This window comes from Pteropus medius, unplaced genomic scaffold (genome assembly GCF_902729225.1).
Source record: "Pteropus medius unplaced genomic scaffold, Ma_sr-lr_union100, whole genome shotgun sequence".
NCBI lineage: Eukaryota > Metazoa > Chordata > Mammalia > Chiroptera > Pteropodidae > Pteropus > Pteropus medius.
The window spans coordinates 9,213,513-9,230,661 of record NW_024344253.1 but is presented as its reverse complement, the minus strand read 5'-3'; the positions used below and the strand labels follow the sequence as shown (position 1 = coordinate 9,230,661).

Here is a 17,149-nt window from a genome sequence, read left to right as displayed (position 1 = left end):
TAATTTATTTTTTACCTACCCATGCAAATTCATCCTTTAAAAACATATTTTTGCACTACGTATCTGCTTTTAAAACTAAATATATCTATTAGCAACAACTAAATATCACAAAAATCAGCAATACTTACTAATTCATCAACCATTGTTTCTAAAAATTTAATAAGAAATAACATTTATTACTTATATATGTTGCATGAAGTAAAAATTGTGATCTAACTTTGTAGATGAAGAAGGTGTGTCGTAGAGTCAGGATTTAATCTTAAGGGTTCTGCCTTCAGATTACATGGTTTTAACAACTGCACTACTACTGCTACTCAATATACGTGTATTTCTGTATGTGTATAAGGTATATGTGCATTGATGTATGTATGTTTACATATACATGTGTGCATCTGTGTGCATCTGTGTGTGTTTATTTTTTTCAATTACCTGCGTATTATATTTCTAAAATGCCTGTATGCCTTACAATAAAATATGAATTGATTTATGTCTTCCATTTGAATGAACTATAATCAATTTACTGTACCATTATTCCTTGGGATGTTAAAGATGCCTAAATAATTCATTCTTAAGTATATCTGAAAGATTTCTCTATCTTTTAAATTAGATTACAAATTTTTTAGGTATTACCTTATTTCTATAAATGAAATTAGCCTGTATTTTTCCTTCTTCTTAATGTTCTGATTAGATTGTAATATCAACATTATGATGACCATTCAAAATGAATTGTTCAGCGTTTCCTGATTTTCAATTATATAGAAGAGTGTGTAAATTTGCATTTTAAATACATTTTGCTAGATATTCCAATGAATTGTATCTTCTAAATTCAGAATTGTTTTGAACTAAAAAAACTTTTGTATAGAAATATTTCTTATCTAGGAAAAAGGAAAAGTATTTAAATAAAAAAAATTTAAATTTCTACACTTAAATGTCAAGATTATTTTCCTCAATTTAAAACTATGTTTTTGTAGATTCATAATTATATTCTGAATTTCTTAAAGAATCTATAGTAGGTAGTAAAAAATCACTTTACATATTTGTTTTACAGTAAAAGTAACATTATATTAATATGAATTAATGTTTCCAACCAAATAATAATAAAAATTAAAATTTATTCTTCCTTTCATTCAAAAAAAATAAATGAACAAATGAGTCAATACAAATTTTATGAGCAGAGCACTTCACTAAAATTTTAATCTCATATTTTAGGAGTTCCATAAGGAAGAGGTAAAAGAAACAATTCAAAAAAAAAAAAAAAACTATATAAAATGATTACAGCAAGAATGGACCTAGGTGATACAAAAGTAAAAAAAAAAAAAAAAAAAAAAGCTGACAAAATTCCATTACACTGTTTGTAAAAAGACGAACTTTATCATTTTATCTCACTTATCATCTATTTCTAATTGTTGAATTAAATAATAGAAAGCACACATTTGATGTATAGTATGCTAAGAAATAATCACAATTCGTGGTACATGATGACAATAAAATGTTAGTTTTGTTTATTTGTCTTTTTCATTACTTATACATATGAAGAGATTGAAGGCTAGAATAATATTTCAGTTAAATGCTACGAGATCTGAGATTTGGAAAATACATTTCTCTAGATTAATGGTTTAGGTCTCTTTTGTTCAAATAACAAATGTCTATAGCTTAACAGAAGAGAGTTTCAAGTTTATACAACAAATGAAAGAGAAGCTGTGATTAATATGCTTAGCGGACTCTGTCAATATTACTTCATTCAATCAGAAAGAGGAAGAGTAAAAAATGAAAATGAGGGAGCCATATTGACCAAATAAAATCTCTTTGGAATAAGGTATAGAGTATCAGAACGACTTCTTGACTTTCAGCTAATATGAAGGAATAAAGGCACATAAACAAAATAGATGCTGGAAAGTATTTCCACGTGACCTTATGAGTTTCTATGGTAGCATCCGTGGGAGTGGGGTCTTGTGGGGCAGAGTCTCTGCAGGGTTGGGCGGAGCCTCGGGGGGTGGGGCTTCAGTGCATGCCCTGGGCCACATGTGTCTCCCAGTTTGGGGAACCGATGTTCTGGGTTTGGGGACTGAATCCCTGGCTGCATTGGGTGTGGACGTGGCCTGGGGACCTTAAACCTTGGGCGGATTTTTAATCTCAGTTTTAATTGGCCTTAGTAATTTAGAGCCTCTACCTATCCCAGGACCCCCCTTAGAATTCTGCCCCGCTGAATTCCTGTTTTTAGTAAAGCATTTTGAGGAGGGTGTGAGGAAGCTCCAGAGTTCAAGGATAGTTTTTGTTTAGAAATTGAAAACAATAGGGTTTTTCCTCATAAACATCAATGAAAAAACATTTAAATTTAAAATGAATTAATGTTTAATGTCTACAATATTAAACGTAACTATTTCCTTAATTATTACATTAACTATTCATAAAAATTACATAATATTAGAAAATAACTTGTAAGTTAGATTTTCACACTTTGCAAAAATGTCCCAGAGTGCATGATTTGTTCATTCAACAAATCTACTGAATCCTTACTATGGGCCAGGCATTAATTTAGTCCCTTGGGATTTATCAATGAACACTGCAGAGGGAAAACAATTATTACAGAGCATATATTGACAGTTATTAAAATTCTTTAAAAATTTTTATAGCAAAAAGTCACTTAATATGGCATGTAGATACATATTAGGCAAGATAAAATATGAAATAGATCTTGATAGTTGAGCTATATAATATTTTGTTATAATATTTTATGCATATACATGTTTGTTAATAAAGTTAACTAATGTAAGTATCCATATGGTTAAAAAAAAAAGTGATGTTATATACAAGTGCTTTCTCTTTACTCCATGAAGTTTTTCATGAATGACTCTTTCATTTAACGGACTTTCATTGAGGAATTATTCTGTGTTATGCCAAGCACTACATCTTACTATCCAATATGGTAGCCACCCACTACATGTGGCTAATTAGATTTAAATTTAAATAAAATTAAGTAATGCTGGCTACATTTCAGCTGCTTGACAGCCACGAGTGGCCAGTGGCTCCCTATGATACAGCAATATCAATGCAGGAAGTTCTATTGGACAGCTGTGCACTAGATTATTTACAGAAGATGCAGAGAAATAAATACCTATAAAAAGAACACATTCCCTGAAAAGCTTTGACATGGTAAAAATGTATTAGTATCATAGAGGAGGAAAGTAATTTGGCCTGAGGGAGTCTAGGAATGTTCTCAGAGGAGGCGACCTTTAATTTGGATCTTATAAGGCAGTATTTTTTTTTAATTAATTTTTTTCAATTACTATTGATATTCAGTATTATTTTGTATTAGTTTCAAGTATACAAAATACTGGTTAGACATTTATATAATTTACAAAATGACATCCCCCCACCAATTTAATACCATAGTTATGACCATAGTTTTGTCATAACCGTAGTTATGAGAATTTATTCACTATATTCCCTCTGTTGTGATTTATATCCCCATAACTATTTTGTAACTACCAATTATACTTCTTACTCCTTTCACCTTTTTCACCCAGCCCTCCACCTCACTCCCCTAGACTGGCAACCATGTTTGTCCTCTGTGTCTGTGAGTCTGGTTCTGTTTTGTTTGTTCATTTATATTGTTCTTTTTTTAAAAAAAAAATTTTTTCTTACTTACTGTCTTTTTAATTTTTTTTAAATTAAGTTTATTGGGGGAACATTGGTTAATACAATTATATAATTTTCAGGTATATATTATAATTTGACATCTGTATATTCTAGTGTGTGTATATTGTTCTTTAGATTCCACATATAAGTGAGATCATATGGTATTTGCCTTTCTCTGACTTATTTAATTTAGCATAATACTCTCTAGGTCCAATCTTGTTGTCACAAAGAGGAAGATTTCATTCTTTTTTTATGGCTGAATAATATTCCATTCTATGTACCCACTACCTCTTCTTTGTCCAATTGTTTATTGATGGGCACTTAGGTTGCCTCCATATCTTGGTTGTTGTAAATAATGCTGACCTGAACATAGGGATTCATATATTTTTCCAAATTAGTGTTTTGGATTTCTTTGGATAAATACCCGGAAGTGCAATTGCTGGGCCAAAATATAGTTCTATTTTTAATTTTTTGAGGAAACTTCAAATTGTTTTCCATACTGGCTGTACCAATTTGCAATTCCACCAACAGTGTACGAAGGTTCCCTTTTCTCCACGTCTTTGCCAATGCTTGTTTTTTGATGTATTGATGACAGCCATTCTGACAGGTGTGAGGTGATATCTCATTGTGGTTTAATTTGCATTTCTCTGCTGCTTAGTGACCTTGAGCATCTTTTCATATATCTATTGGCCATCTATATGTCCTCTTTGGAGAAATGTCTATTCAGGTTCTCTGCCCATTTTTTAAATTGGATTGTTTGTTTTCTTGGTGTTGAGTTGTATGAGTTCTTTATAAATTTTGGATATTAACCCCTCATCAGATGTATCATTAGCAGATATCTTCTCCCATTCAGTAGATTGTCTTTTCATTTTGTTGCTAGTTTCCTTTGCTATACAAAAATCTCTTTAGTTTGAGGTAGTCCCATTTGTGTGTTTTTTCTTTTGTTTCCCTTGTCCAAGGAGATATATCAGAAAAAAATATCACTAAGAGCAATGTCAGAGAGTTTACTGACTGTGTTTTCTTCTAGGAGTTTTATGGTTTTGGGTCTTACATTTAACTCTCTAATTCATTTTGAGTTTATTATTGTATATAATACAAGAAGGTGATCTAGTTTAATTTTTTGCATGTATCTGTCCAGTTATCCCAGCACCATTTATTGTCTTTCTATTCTTGCCTCCTTTGTTATAGATTAATTGATCAAATAAATGTGAGTTTATTTCTGGGCTCTCTATTCTGTTCCATTGATCTGTGTATCTGTTTTTATGCCAGTACCAGGCCATTTCTTTACTATAGCCTTGTAGTATAATTTGAAATATTTCCATATTTAGACTTTTAGATATTTCTAAAAGTAAACATATACATTTATACATTTTACATACCTGTAAAAATGTGTATATTTTATATAATATTTGTAAAAAGTATTAAATAGAGCCTATTTACTAGAAAAATCAAAGAGCTATCACAATCATATAAGATCTAGACATGTCAGTTAAAAAGAGAAGATGGGTCAATAATTTTTAGGGGTTTGCTATAGAAGCTGTTATTTACATTAAATACCTCTAAACATAAAAGCATAAGTCATATTTATATTTTCCTACATTTTTATCCTTATACAATTTTTATATGTATTTAATAATATGAACATCATTTTCCATATTATAAGAGAAAAAGATTATTTGCTCTAAGGTAATAATGAAGTTTAAAACTAGATTTATTATCCATCTGTATCAGAGAAGTTCAATCTATTTAACAGTATTTAATATCTAATTACAATTAGAAATTCAATTTTAAAAGAAAATGCAGGAACTAAAAAGATAATAAAACAAAAAGCGTTTGCTGTGTATCTCTAATGGATTAATGTAATTTATAGAATCTTTTATTAAAAATATACAAATGATTTAATAGCAAAATAAATTATTAAATAAGTCGATGATTTTCAAATTAATTTCTTCAGCTGTATATTATTTTGCATTTGCATTCTATTCAGTCTATTTAGTCTATTCAGTCTATTCCATTCTATTATGTCCAAGTACCTAACTATCGTAAGATATATAGATTTAATATCATAGTTTATATAGAATATATTAAGGAGCATGTAAAGATATTTAATAGTGTTAAATTTTCTAATCTTCAATATATATTTGTTTAAGTAAAGTTAAATTTGTCTTAATAATCTTATCTCCTTTTATATTGCTATTAATAGCATAGAATGCACATATAATGTTTACATTGTAGTGGAAGTTTAGATAATTTAACCTAAAATTATATATATAAATGTGATATGTGTGTATGCAATATATGTGGGTAGATAACTGAATAGATATGTAGATCTATGATGATATATGATAGATAGATAGAAAGAAATTGAGGGGGATGGAACAAGAATGGTAAAAGAGATATCTTTTAGACCCAAGTCAATGTTAGAGCTAAAGAATTCATGTAATGCCAACCTATTATTTTTTAGGTAAAAATGCTGAAGGAGTGTAGGTTCTTTTAAAATGATAAACTTCAATTTTCCAGGCTTGGCTTTCTCTCTTGGCTGGTAGTATGCCATATAGAAATTTTCCAATAAATGTTTTGGAATAAATTTCATTATTTAGGGAACTTTTTTTTCACCATTTAACTTTCTGTAAAAGATTCAAGTAATATGTACTTGTAAACATTCTTAAATTTGTTTTTGTCTAAGCATTATATTCTAGCATAAACTCTCAAATCATGTAAAATAATTTTTAAAATTTGATATCAAGTATACACTTGTAGACAGTTATTTGTCATGTGCACCGAATACCTACACATTTAGATTTTATAAAGAGAACTTCAAAACCATAGCTTGCTCTTCCCTATACTGATGTAGCAGCTCTATTATATTAACTAAAATTAAAGGAAATTTGTAACATACTTGAGCAATTCAATCATTTCTTCAACGGAGGAGAGTAACAGACATATTTGATATCTATTAAACATTATATTAAATATGAAGCATAGAGGTAAGAAAATATCCACTGCATATTTGGCAGCTTAAGAAAATATAACAAAACTAGTAAGTAAATTAAAATATATATTCAGCCTGAATCTATTAAGTTAAAAGTTTAGCTATACTTTGTGGGTAACACATGTAATAACCCAATAGTTTGATAAATAATAGCTGAAAATTTCCAAAATACAAAAATATACCTGAGTATGCAGCTTGAAAGATTCATGCTGTTTCAAACAAAATAGAGTTCCATGTTGAAACATGTTGTGATATCTGTTTATAAAGATAGGTTAACAATTTATGGAAAAGTGCCTTAAACATTTAGGGAAGAAAATACACACACACACAAACTAAAACTGGCTAACTAGCCAACAAAATAAGAAAAGGAGAAAAATTTTAAAAAATAAATTAAAAATTAGTGGCATAGAATGGAAAAACCATACCATAAATAACATAAAAATAAACAATAAAAATAATGCATATAGCTATATCAAAATGACTATAAAATAAAAATATTATTGAAAAAGAAAATATGTAATATAAAATTATTAAAATATCAAGAAAAAATGGCAGAAAAAATGTAGAAGAAAGCAGTGGTGCAAGTGTGAGAAAAACTGAAGTGGGGGCTTATTTGAGCAACAGATCAGTTGTTGGAAATGTGTGTGCGTGTGTGTGTGTCTGTGAGAGAGAGAGATTAGAACATTCTCCCATGAACGAGACATGATTATATTACCTGATCCTCTATCAATCAAATCACATTGTATGATAATCCTTGAAATCATATTTAGTTCTAATGTGATAAAATGATATGCTATTTTTTATAATATTTAAAAACTACAAAAGAGAAAATAAAAGTTTGATTACAATCATAAAACCAAATGCCAATATTATAATTCTGCAATGTATAAGCAATGTCATTGTCAAAAGCTACTAGAAGGTATGGAGTCAGGAGAAATGGTAGGTGCAGATGGGTAACATTAAATTACTTAACTTTCATAGCTGGGAGTCAAGAGACATAGTATAAGATCAAGAACCAAATAGAAGTTTAATTTTATTGTTAAATGTATGAAGGTAATGAATAAAATAAGCTTCTGCTTCTAGAAATGTCAGACTAGGTAACATGCATCAATCCTTCTGCTTAAAACAAACAAACAAATAAATAAACAAAAAACTATAAAATCTAGGTAAAATATTGTCTTAAACCTATTTGAAGGTCATAGGCAGCTAATAAAGCAGTGAAAAATTACAAAGACAAGATTTCCAAGAAGAAAAATTACAGAATTATGACCCTAGCTTTTTTAGAACACTTTTCTCCTAAAACTTCACTGCCCAATAAGGGTAGCCTCTAGCATCATGTTGGATATTTAAATTTTAATGAATTAAAATGAAAGGAAAACAAAAGTTTAGTTTTCTGGATGTGTTTCTGTCATTTTAAGTGCTCAAAAATCACTTGAGATTAGTGGCTACTATATTACAAAGTGAAGATATAGAGATTTCCATCATGACAGAAATTTCTATTTGACAGTGCGACATAGAGGTGCTTCTGTCAATTATAAAAGAGACAAATCGAAGGCTGAAAAACTGCAGAGATTTGGACAAACTTGTGGTATCAGGGGAACTAAATTTTAGATCAGTGTCAGTCAAGGAAAGTAATCTTTGGTCAAAACCTTCTATTTTTGTTTGGAATCTCCAAAAGAATATGCTGAGGAATAAGGGTAAACCAGATATAATCGATGCCTTGCATAAACTAGGCTCATATTCAAATCATCTCAGTATCTTTAATTGTGTTGGAATGAACTTAAAAAGCTAAACCTGCTAGTCCCCTGACACATTCAAATAAATAAATATGTATACACGCACACACACACACACACACACATATATAGGTAGATACATAGTTACAGATAACTTCTTTCTGAACAAAGAAATGATTTGTTTGATCCTTAAGTTATTGCCTCAATTTCTCTTTAATATTCAGCACACAATTAAAAAAATTAGGAACAAGAGAGGATATGGGGATATAAAATTGTTAATTAAAACCAGGAGAAAAAAAAGACATGTAACTTAACGAAGCTTAATATTCTCAATGATTAAGACATTTTTAGTAGAACACTAAAAACTATTATAAAAAATTCAACATCAACAATGATAGTTTCTATCTAGAAAAAATGATTTATGAAATTAAGAAATCAGCGTGTACATTTAATATATTTGAGAGAGATGAATTAGATATAGTGAACTAAAAGATAGGTCAGAAAACTTTCCAGAATAAAAAAGAAGAATGTAAGATGATTGAAAATATATAAGAATTAGGGGATAAAGTAAAAGGTCTAATTAAGGTCTAAATGGAATTCTGAAGAGCAAAAGAAATAGAGTGAGGCCTAAGCAATATTTGAAGAGATAATGAATGGGATTTCTTTTTCAGAAATGATGAAATGAGAAAAATCAAGCCACTGCATCAAGAAATTACAAACCTCAAACAAGATAAAACGGATGCTAACATTACCTGCCCTTGTCATGATATAGGGTACCGATGATACTGTTGAAGATATAAGACACCAACAAATTTCTAAAAGCATTTCGATACCCACCCCTGAGAGAGACAATTTACTTTCAAAGAAACAATAATTAGATTTCATATAACTTCTCAGGAGAAATAACAGAGACCGGAAGACAATGAAATAGTTTTGTAGTGCTAACAGAAAATTACTGCTAATGTATAATTATATATACAGTAAAGGCAACTTACAAAATATAAATGAAATAATTTCTTGACAAAAATATAGCTTATCGTCAAGATACTTGTATTAAAAAATATATATTATGAGCAGAAAGGAGGTATTCCACAGTAGAAATTCAGAGGTAAAAGGAAAATATAAAAAAGCCTGAAATGGAAAAGAAAGAAAGCAGGACAAGGATGGGAGGTCAGCTTGGCAGCACAACCACTATCTGACATGGGATTCTCAGAGGAGTATGAGAAACCTCAATTCAAACCTCATCCTTTAAATCTTTAATAGGAGTTTTACTGAGACATGGAGTTCCAACTTTTTATTTAACAGTTTATTCATTTAATTTTTAACTACCAAATACTTACATATGATATGTAGGCATGCATGTATGTGTATATGCATGTATGTGTATGTATGTGTATATACATGTGACAGGCATATATATATGTGTGTGTATATATATGTATATATATGTGTATATATAGCCCACTTATTAGTGAGTATTCTATTTCAAAATTAATTTTAAAATTAGTAGAACAATATATAACAAATTTGTTGCTAAGCATAAAAATGTTAAATATTTTGGTCCTTTGTTGTTAAGTTCTGGTTATTGCATCATCACATAAAAACTTACATTTTAATACTACTTTGAAAGAAGAGAGCAATATTATCCCCAAAAGGGGAAGTACTAGCCTTCTTGTCAAGACTTAGACTTCAACACATTTTTATATCCTTAAAGTTTGGGCTGTTCCAGAAAATAGTATTTCAAACCTTAAAGTTACTGTTCCACAAACATATTTATTTTTTTTTACATTAACATGACCAAAAGTTTATCCTATCTTTATGAAAGTATTCCTTCTCTCACAAATATTCTCTAACGTAAGACAGATCATAATGCAATTTAAAATGCAAATTTAAGTTAGTAAGGAATAGTTCAACCTAATTGCTTTCCAAGCCCAATCAAAATTTAAGTTAGTTGAGAGCTGACAGTTTTGGAATGCAAAAGATTTATCTTTACATATTTTAACTAATTAAACTCGTAATTATTCAGTACTTTCCCTTTTTGAGCACTTAAAAAAAACACACACATACATTTTTAAGTCAATTTCCTGTGGAGTAAAGCAGTAAGTGATCACCAGCCACATTTCTCGAATAGAAAACATGGGGTAATAGAAACTATTGATGGTTTTCCTTCTATATTATGTTTATATTAACATAGCTGAAACTTTCCAACAGACATTGAAAATGCTCCAAAGAATATGCATGCAATTATTTCCCTTATACTTAGAAACTATTCCTAAACGAGTATAAATTTTTTTTTAATATAACTTGTAGAGAACAAAAAAATATTCATAAATATATGTGGAGGGTTCTTGTCAACATGAGTAGCTTCTAACCTTACTTTTTCTCAGGGATGTTTATGACAGCTGCTATTGGTCAGGACTAATTGTGTCTGACCCAGATAAAAGTTGGTGTTTCCTCGATTGGGGAAGCTGGGTGGAAATATGCTAAGGAAATTGAGTATGTGTTAGAACAACATTGATTTATAGGACTCAGGTTGCTTAGAGGATTCACACAGTTGAAAAAAAATTGGAAAGGAGAGTGGAAGTTTCTCAAATATCTATTAACATAAATTATAATTTTATTATTTTTAATTTTATAGTTATTATTTTATATAGAGGGAAATGTCGATCTTATTCTAAATTGTTTACCAGCTATAGATTTTTTATCTGATTCAGTGTGACTCTTTTACCAGTCCACTTAAAAAGTTGACTGGTGAAATATTTCTATATACATAAAACATTTCCCTTTTAAATTTGGCTAAATATGAACAATTACCAAAATAACTGTATTCTAGTGGCAAAATAAGGAAGTGTCTCAAGCAAATATAACCTTCATAATTGGCATTAATTATTCTTATTGTTGACAGAAGCCACGGAAAATAAAAATATTTTCTCACCTACAGAGTAGCTTTCATAGTGTCAGGAACACCAGTGGAGCAGTTGTAAATAAATTTGAAGGGTTCTTTTGCTCTAACTTGATAAACTTGGTGTTGGTAATTCATTATGAATGCTCCATACCTGATTTAGAGCTTCAAAAAAAAAAAAAAAAACAGAATAGAGGCAATAAGTTACAAAATGGAAAATGGGTCATGGCGGAGGTTAACTTGTATAGACATGTAGTTTGCCTAACTCCAATTTTCTATAGTTAAGAATTAAATGACATTGCTTACAAAATTAGAAAAATCATTATGCTATCATAAATTTACTTATATTTTAAGAAAAGTCATATGAAAATCTCTCTGGGTTTTTCTTTAGACAATAATATCTCCATCCTCACTATTTTAAAGTAATAGTTCTGTTTAAATCATTTTAGTTTAGTTTCATAACATTTTTTCTGCTACTCCATTAGGTTGTCTTCTTCTTTTTCTCCTATTTTCTCTCCTCTTCTTCCTCTCCATACTGATATTCTCCTCCTCCCCCTTCTTCTACCTCTTAGCAAACTCGATATATTTCAGGATTAAAATTATACAAAATATTTTTCATTGAAAATAGAATCAAATTAGAAATAAACAACAAAAAGAAATTTGGAAATCTACATATATTTTGGAAATTAAACTCATGGTTCAAAGAAAAAATTACAAGTAAAATTAGAAAATACTTTCATAAGACAGAAAACAAAAGTACAATATATCAAAGTTTGGTGAATGAAGTTAAATCATGCTTAAAGGAAATTTTATAGTTTTAAATGCTTCATTTAAAAAAAATGAGGAAAGATCTCAATGAATAAATTAAACTTCCACCTCAAGAAATTAGGGAAAAAATGATACAGCAAACTAATACAAAAAACCTAGCAGAAGTCAAGATGTAGTATAGAATAGAGTAGAAATTAAGAAAATATAAAACAACAGAAAAAGAAAATTAATGAAACCAAACATTTGTTTTTTGAAAATAAAATTGAGAAACTTTTAACTAGTCTAAGGAAAAAAAATAGAAGATACTAATTACAAAATAAGGCATAAAAGAGGGAACGTCTTTATAGATGTTAAAAAAGATGGCAAAAAAATATTATGAACAACTTTGTGATACCAGAAAAGTAGATAACATAAATTAAATGGGAAAAAATTATAGAAAAAAATTAACTGAAAAAGAAATAAGAAATTTAAATGGCGCTATGACAAAAAAATAAAATTCAAAAGTAATTTAAAACCTTCCCACAAAGAAAATCCTAGAAACATACAGTTTTACTGGAGGATTCTATCTAATATTTAAAGAAATAATGCAAATCATTCACAATTATATAAAATGTGTAGGCATTCTGCACAGAGTCCCAAATTAAAAAAAAAAAAAAATTTAAAACTGCTTTTACAATTAAGGTGATTGATTTTGTAAACTAGAGGTCACTGATACATTTTATTAGAAGTAGTACAGAAGCCAGACTGCATAAATTTTAAGGGCATTATTCTTTAGAGTGAGAAATTCCAGATTATTCTGAAAGAACACTTCTTTAGAGAATAGAAGAAAATAATGTCTTTATCTTATAGATTTTTCTCTCTAGAAACCTAAATTATATAAATGGTAACATTTTATTAACATCAAATATTTACCTTTCCTTGAAGAAAGTTTTGCCACTCAGACAAAAATGATAATCAGTCTCTATGGCCTACCATGAAAACTACATAAGCATTTTTTTCATAATAAAATTTTAGATATCATTCAAAGAACAGAAATTGTTTGTTTCTATGAGCTTTTTAAAAATATACAACCATTGTACAAGTTCCTCTCTTTATTAGTCCTCACTATTAGATCTTACAAATGGATCTGTTTTTGTAATTCAATTCTTAAAGAAATTCATTGAAATTATTATTTTGCCTCTTACCAATGGTTGTCTTCCCAGTGTTTCCCCACAGATCTATGTACATTTGAAATTCTCTGGTAGCCAAAGAAAAATTATAATTACCACCAATTCTGATTTCTCATATGTAGCATCCTTGAGTTTAAATCATACTTTTTAAATAACGCTGTCATCATCTTTATAATATTTATACTCAGTAAATGATGCCACTTGGATTTATTTTTTTTGACCAGATTAAGAATATATTTGTATTCATAGAGTAACCAAAAAGAAAGGAAGACAGCATTTGAAGATTTTTGCTACTTAATAAAATATTAAAATGCTACTACTTATCTAAACTTCTATAAACTCCCTTGGTAATCATTGATTTTGAAAACAATTTTTTTTCCTCTGAAAATTGACTTGGATTATGTATCATTGGTATGATGATTTAGACATAAAACCTTCTGAATATCACTTTATGCTAATACAGTCTCCAGAGAAGACATACTACTTCATCAAAGAAATTCTGCAATTTTAGAAACAGCCACATTTTGCCAAACTATTGAGTGTATCTCTATATTTGATTACTCTGCACCTGTGTGAAATGATCATTAAAGCAGTATGTATTCTGAGTGAATTACAGAGTCTGCTGGCATTATATTGATATTATCTTCATTTATTTATGTTAAATCTACTTAAAACATCAAATTCATAATAGGGATCACAGGATACAAATTGTTTATTACATCTGCCAACTGATATGTAAGCCAAGTGTTAAAAAGTAGATGTTAGCATTTTATGTATCTTATGTTAGCAACTTTTTTATTCTCAATTTAAGAGCTAATAAAAATGCGATAACCTTATGATTATGTCATTTATCATCAACTTCATAACAAAATTGAATGCATATTTGTATGTTTTTCAAAAAATCCACAAGTAATTTACCAACTCTATAAATACACTTTTTATGAATAGGATTAACAATATTATAAGCTCTGGGAAAATAGCCCGTGTGGGTAAAATTTTCTTTACATGGAACTACATTCCCCTGCATTTTGAAACAAAAGGGAAATGCCAAAGGTGAATTTTCTTTTCTTAGGCCAAATACTTATGTTGTTTCACTTATCCTTAGAGTTCAACAGGATTTTTATGATAAATAATTATTAGGAACAAAACCAATATGATTGTGTTCTCTTATAGCTTCTCTTTTGTATTAAAAATGATAGTGCTTTAACCATCTTGATATGGAGTCAACCCTAAATACTGATGTGTATTTTCATGGTCCATGTGTATCTCAGATGTCAACTGTGTCCCTTGGTCCCAGATAGTCAAATGAAATTTTCGCTCAACCTCCCTTCCACCTGGTTAGGATGACCCACTGTCCTTTTTTTCTCAAGGAATTCTTGAAGAAATGTGCTATTTCAAAAAATAGAGTATCAAGTAGCTCTGGAATAAACTGATATTTTAAAAATATTTTGGATCATTTTACCATCCAATGCCTTCCCTTTCTCTCTTTCAAGTTGTTCTATATTGGAAGCTATTAAAAATAGAAGTCTGTGTGCCAGGCTTTAACTGAAAATATGTATGGTGATATCGCGGTGGCAGTGAAGGCAGTTTATGGAATAACTAGGTTGACAATGCAAAAATGAGTATCACACATCTCTGTTATTAAAAGGCCTTCGGCCACTATACCGTTAGATATTTCTTACTGGCCATATTTTTCAGCAGTTCCCTAAAGCCTTTGCTCAGAACCACCTTTTATATTGTATTTTCTTTTTACTATTTTCCAGACTATTTCCCCGACCTGTACATTCCTATTAATATATCAGGTGGAGTTTTTAAACTTCACTTTGTATGGTAGTTTCCATTGCCCTTCCTGGTCCACTCTTCATCTTCTGTCACCTTGCTCTCTAGCCTGGGAGTCTGATGTATATGGACTGCCTGCAAGGGCCCCTCTGGTCTCTGACATTAAGCTGGCTTCAACCAGTGGGAGACACCATTAGGAAACTAAAAGGTGGAAAAGAGAGAAATCAGAGTATCTGTTCCACCGACTCTTGCCCTACGTGGTTCTCATGTATTTGTTATATGTCTCTACACAGGAAAACTGCCTCTGTGAGTGGCCATAGCCATCCTGCCAGCCTAGGCTTCTGGGCCCTGACTTCCATACTAAAAACAGTCTAGTAAGAATATTTTGTTTTTCTCAATCAAAAGAATACTTTCTAGGAAAAGATATGGTGCCTGAAGTTATTGTAACTTTTTTTATCTTGATATATACTTCTCAATATGAGTCTTTGGTTTGTTTCCTGATGATGTTTTTGAAATAGGCCACACAAAAAAAAGCAAGTGATGATTATGGAGGGATTTGTAGATTTTGACTCTTTTATGAACTGACAAAGGGATCAAAAATTAATGTTCCTACTTATAACAAGAAAGACATAACCCAATATTTGCTAATTATATGAAACTAAAAGCTCTTAGAGAATCACTTTCCAAAAGAAAGCTTCTCCACATGTGGCATACTTTTCTCAGGAGAGTACCTGGCATCTGAGAGAGAAATGTTAGAAAAAAATATAAAGAGGAGGTGCTTGAAATTAAACAATGTTACTGTGTTTTAATATAAGTTTTAGGGCTGATTTTAGCTAGTGTATTAGTAAAGAGCTAGTGGACAGACTGGAATTTCTATAATGTATGAGTTTTCTGTTGCTCTTTAACATTACTACAGACTCAGCAGCTTAAAATAACATAAAACTAGCTATTTTTTGAGAGTAGTTCATTTTTTTGTGGCTCTAAGATCTTGGTATTTCATATATCATTTTAGCTTTTCCTGAATTGTTTCACTAATATTGGGTACAAATACATTAATTAAATCACATGTGTTTACTGATATAATAAAAAATTTAAATAAACCAGTATGATAATTCCATATGTCTTAAGTTTTAGTTAAGAAAAAAATTGTTTATAGCAGTAACATACAATAAGCAACACTGAATGACCAAAACATTACAGCTACTTTCTCTCTAATGCTATTGTATGTATTCATCCGAATACAATTTAGACAGTCTAGGCACAGGTGAGCAAACAAACAAGCAACAACAACAAAAAACTAGAAGACTACATCAAACAGTGGATGTTTTATGACATCAAATGTAAAGATATATCAGTACTTATTTCTTTACATTTGGTGGCTCAGTACCTGTACTTGAATCCATTGGACCTCACATGTAGTCTCAAAATGGCCCAATTCCTAAGCTGATAATTATCATACTGATTAAATAATTACAAACATAATATTTATTAACTTACTACCATTTATGATGTGCTGTGTACAATTAATATCTCATTTAAACCTCAAATAACCATTTAATATTTGTTCATTTTCCTCATTTTGCTGATGGGAGAAAAAAAGCATAGAAATGTTCAATAAGAACAAGCTAATCAACAAATGATTTAACCTGGACTATAGTGAATTGCAATATGAGCCTTTTCCTGGGTTTCCGTGAAGCCCTTGAAGAATCTTCACTGAAATCTGAGACCTAAAAACACAAAGCAAAGATCCTTCTTTCAACTCCCCTCCCTTGGTTAGCTACAACCTGAAAACTAACTGTAATGAAAAGGTCAAAATGTTGAGCTTTGAGTGAGACAGACTACTTTTCAAATCTTAGCTTTGTCATTTTCTGGCTTTGAGATTGTGGGCAAGTTATTTATTTCCTTTTAGTTTTGGATTATCTTCTGCAAAATGAGGACAACAATATTTAACTCATGTTTTAAGACAGGAGTAAAGAAGATTTTGTATGTGAGGAGAATAGAATACATCTGGCCTATAAAACACTTTGTGGTTCTAACCAACGTCTTCAATGAACCATAATCCCCTTCTAATATTACGATGTTTCTTGAACTCCCTGATTCTACTGCTATCTAAATGAGGTTGGCGGTTGTCTTCTCTCTCTCTCTCTCTCCTCTCTCTCCCTCT

The 17,149-nt window shown here is 30.0% G+C and overlaps 1 long non-coding RNA gene across 1 annotated transcript in view; it reads right to left on the bottom strand.

Moving 5' to 3' along the window:
* LOC120607949 (uncharacterized) overlaps positions 1-17,149 on the bottom strand; it is a 120,084-nt gene that overhangs the window by 96,288 nt on the left and 6,647 nt on the right. The window contains exon 2 of the long non-coding RNA XR_005654274.1: positions 11,303-11,434. This is a non-coding gene — a long non-coding RNA (uncharacterized LOC120607949). The remainder of the gene's footprint in view (positions 1-11,302; positions 11,435-17,149) is intronic.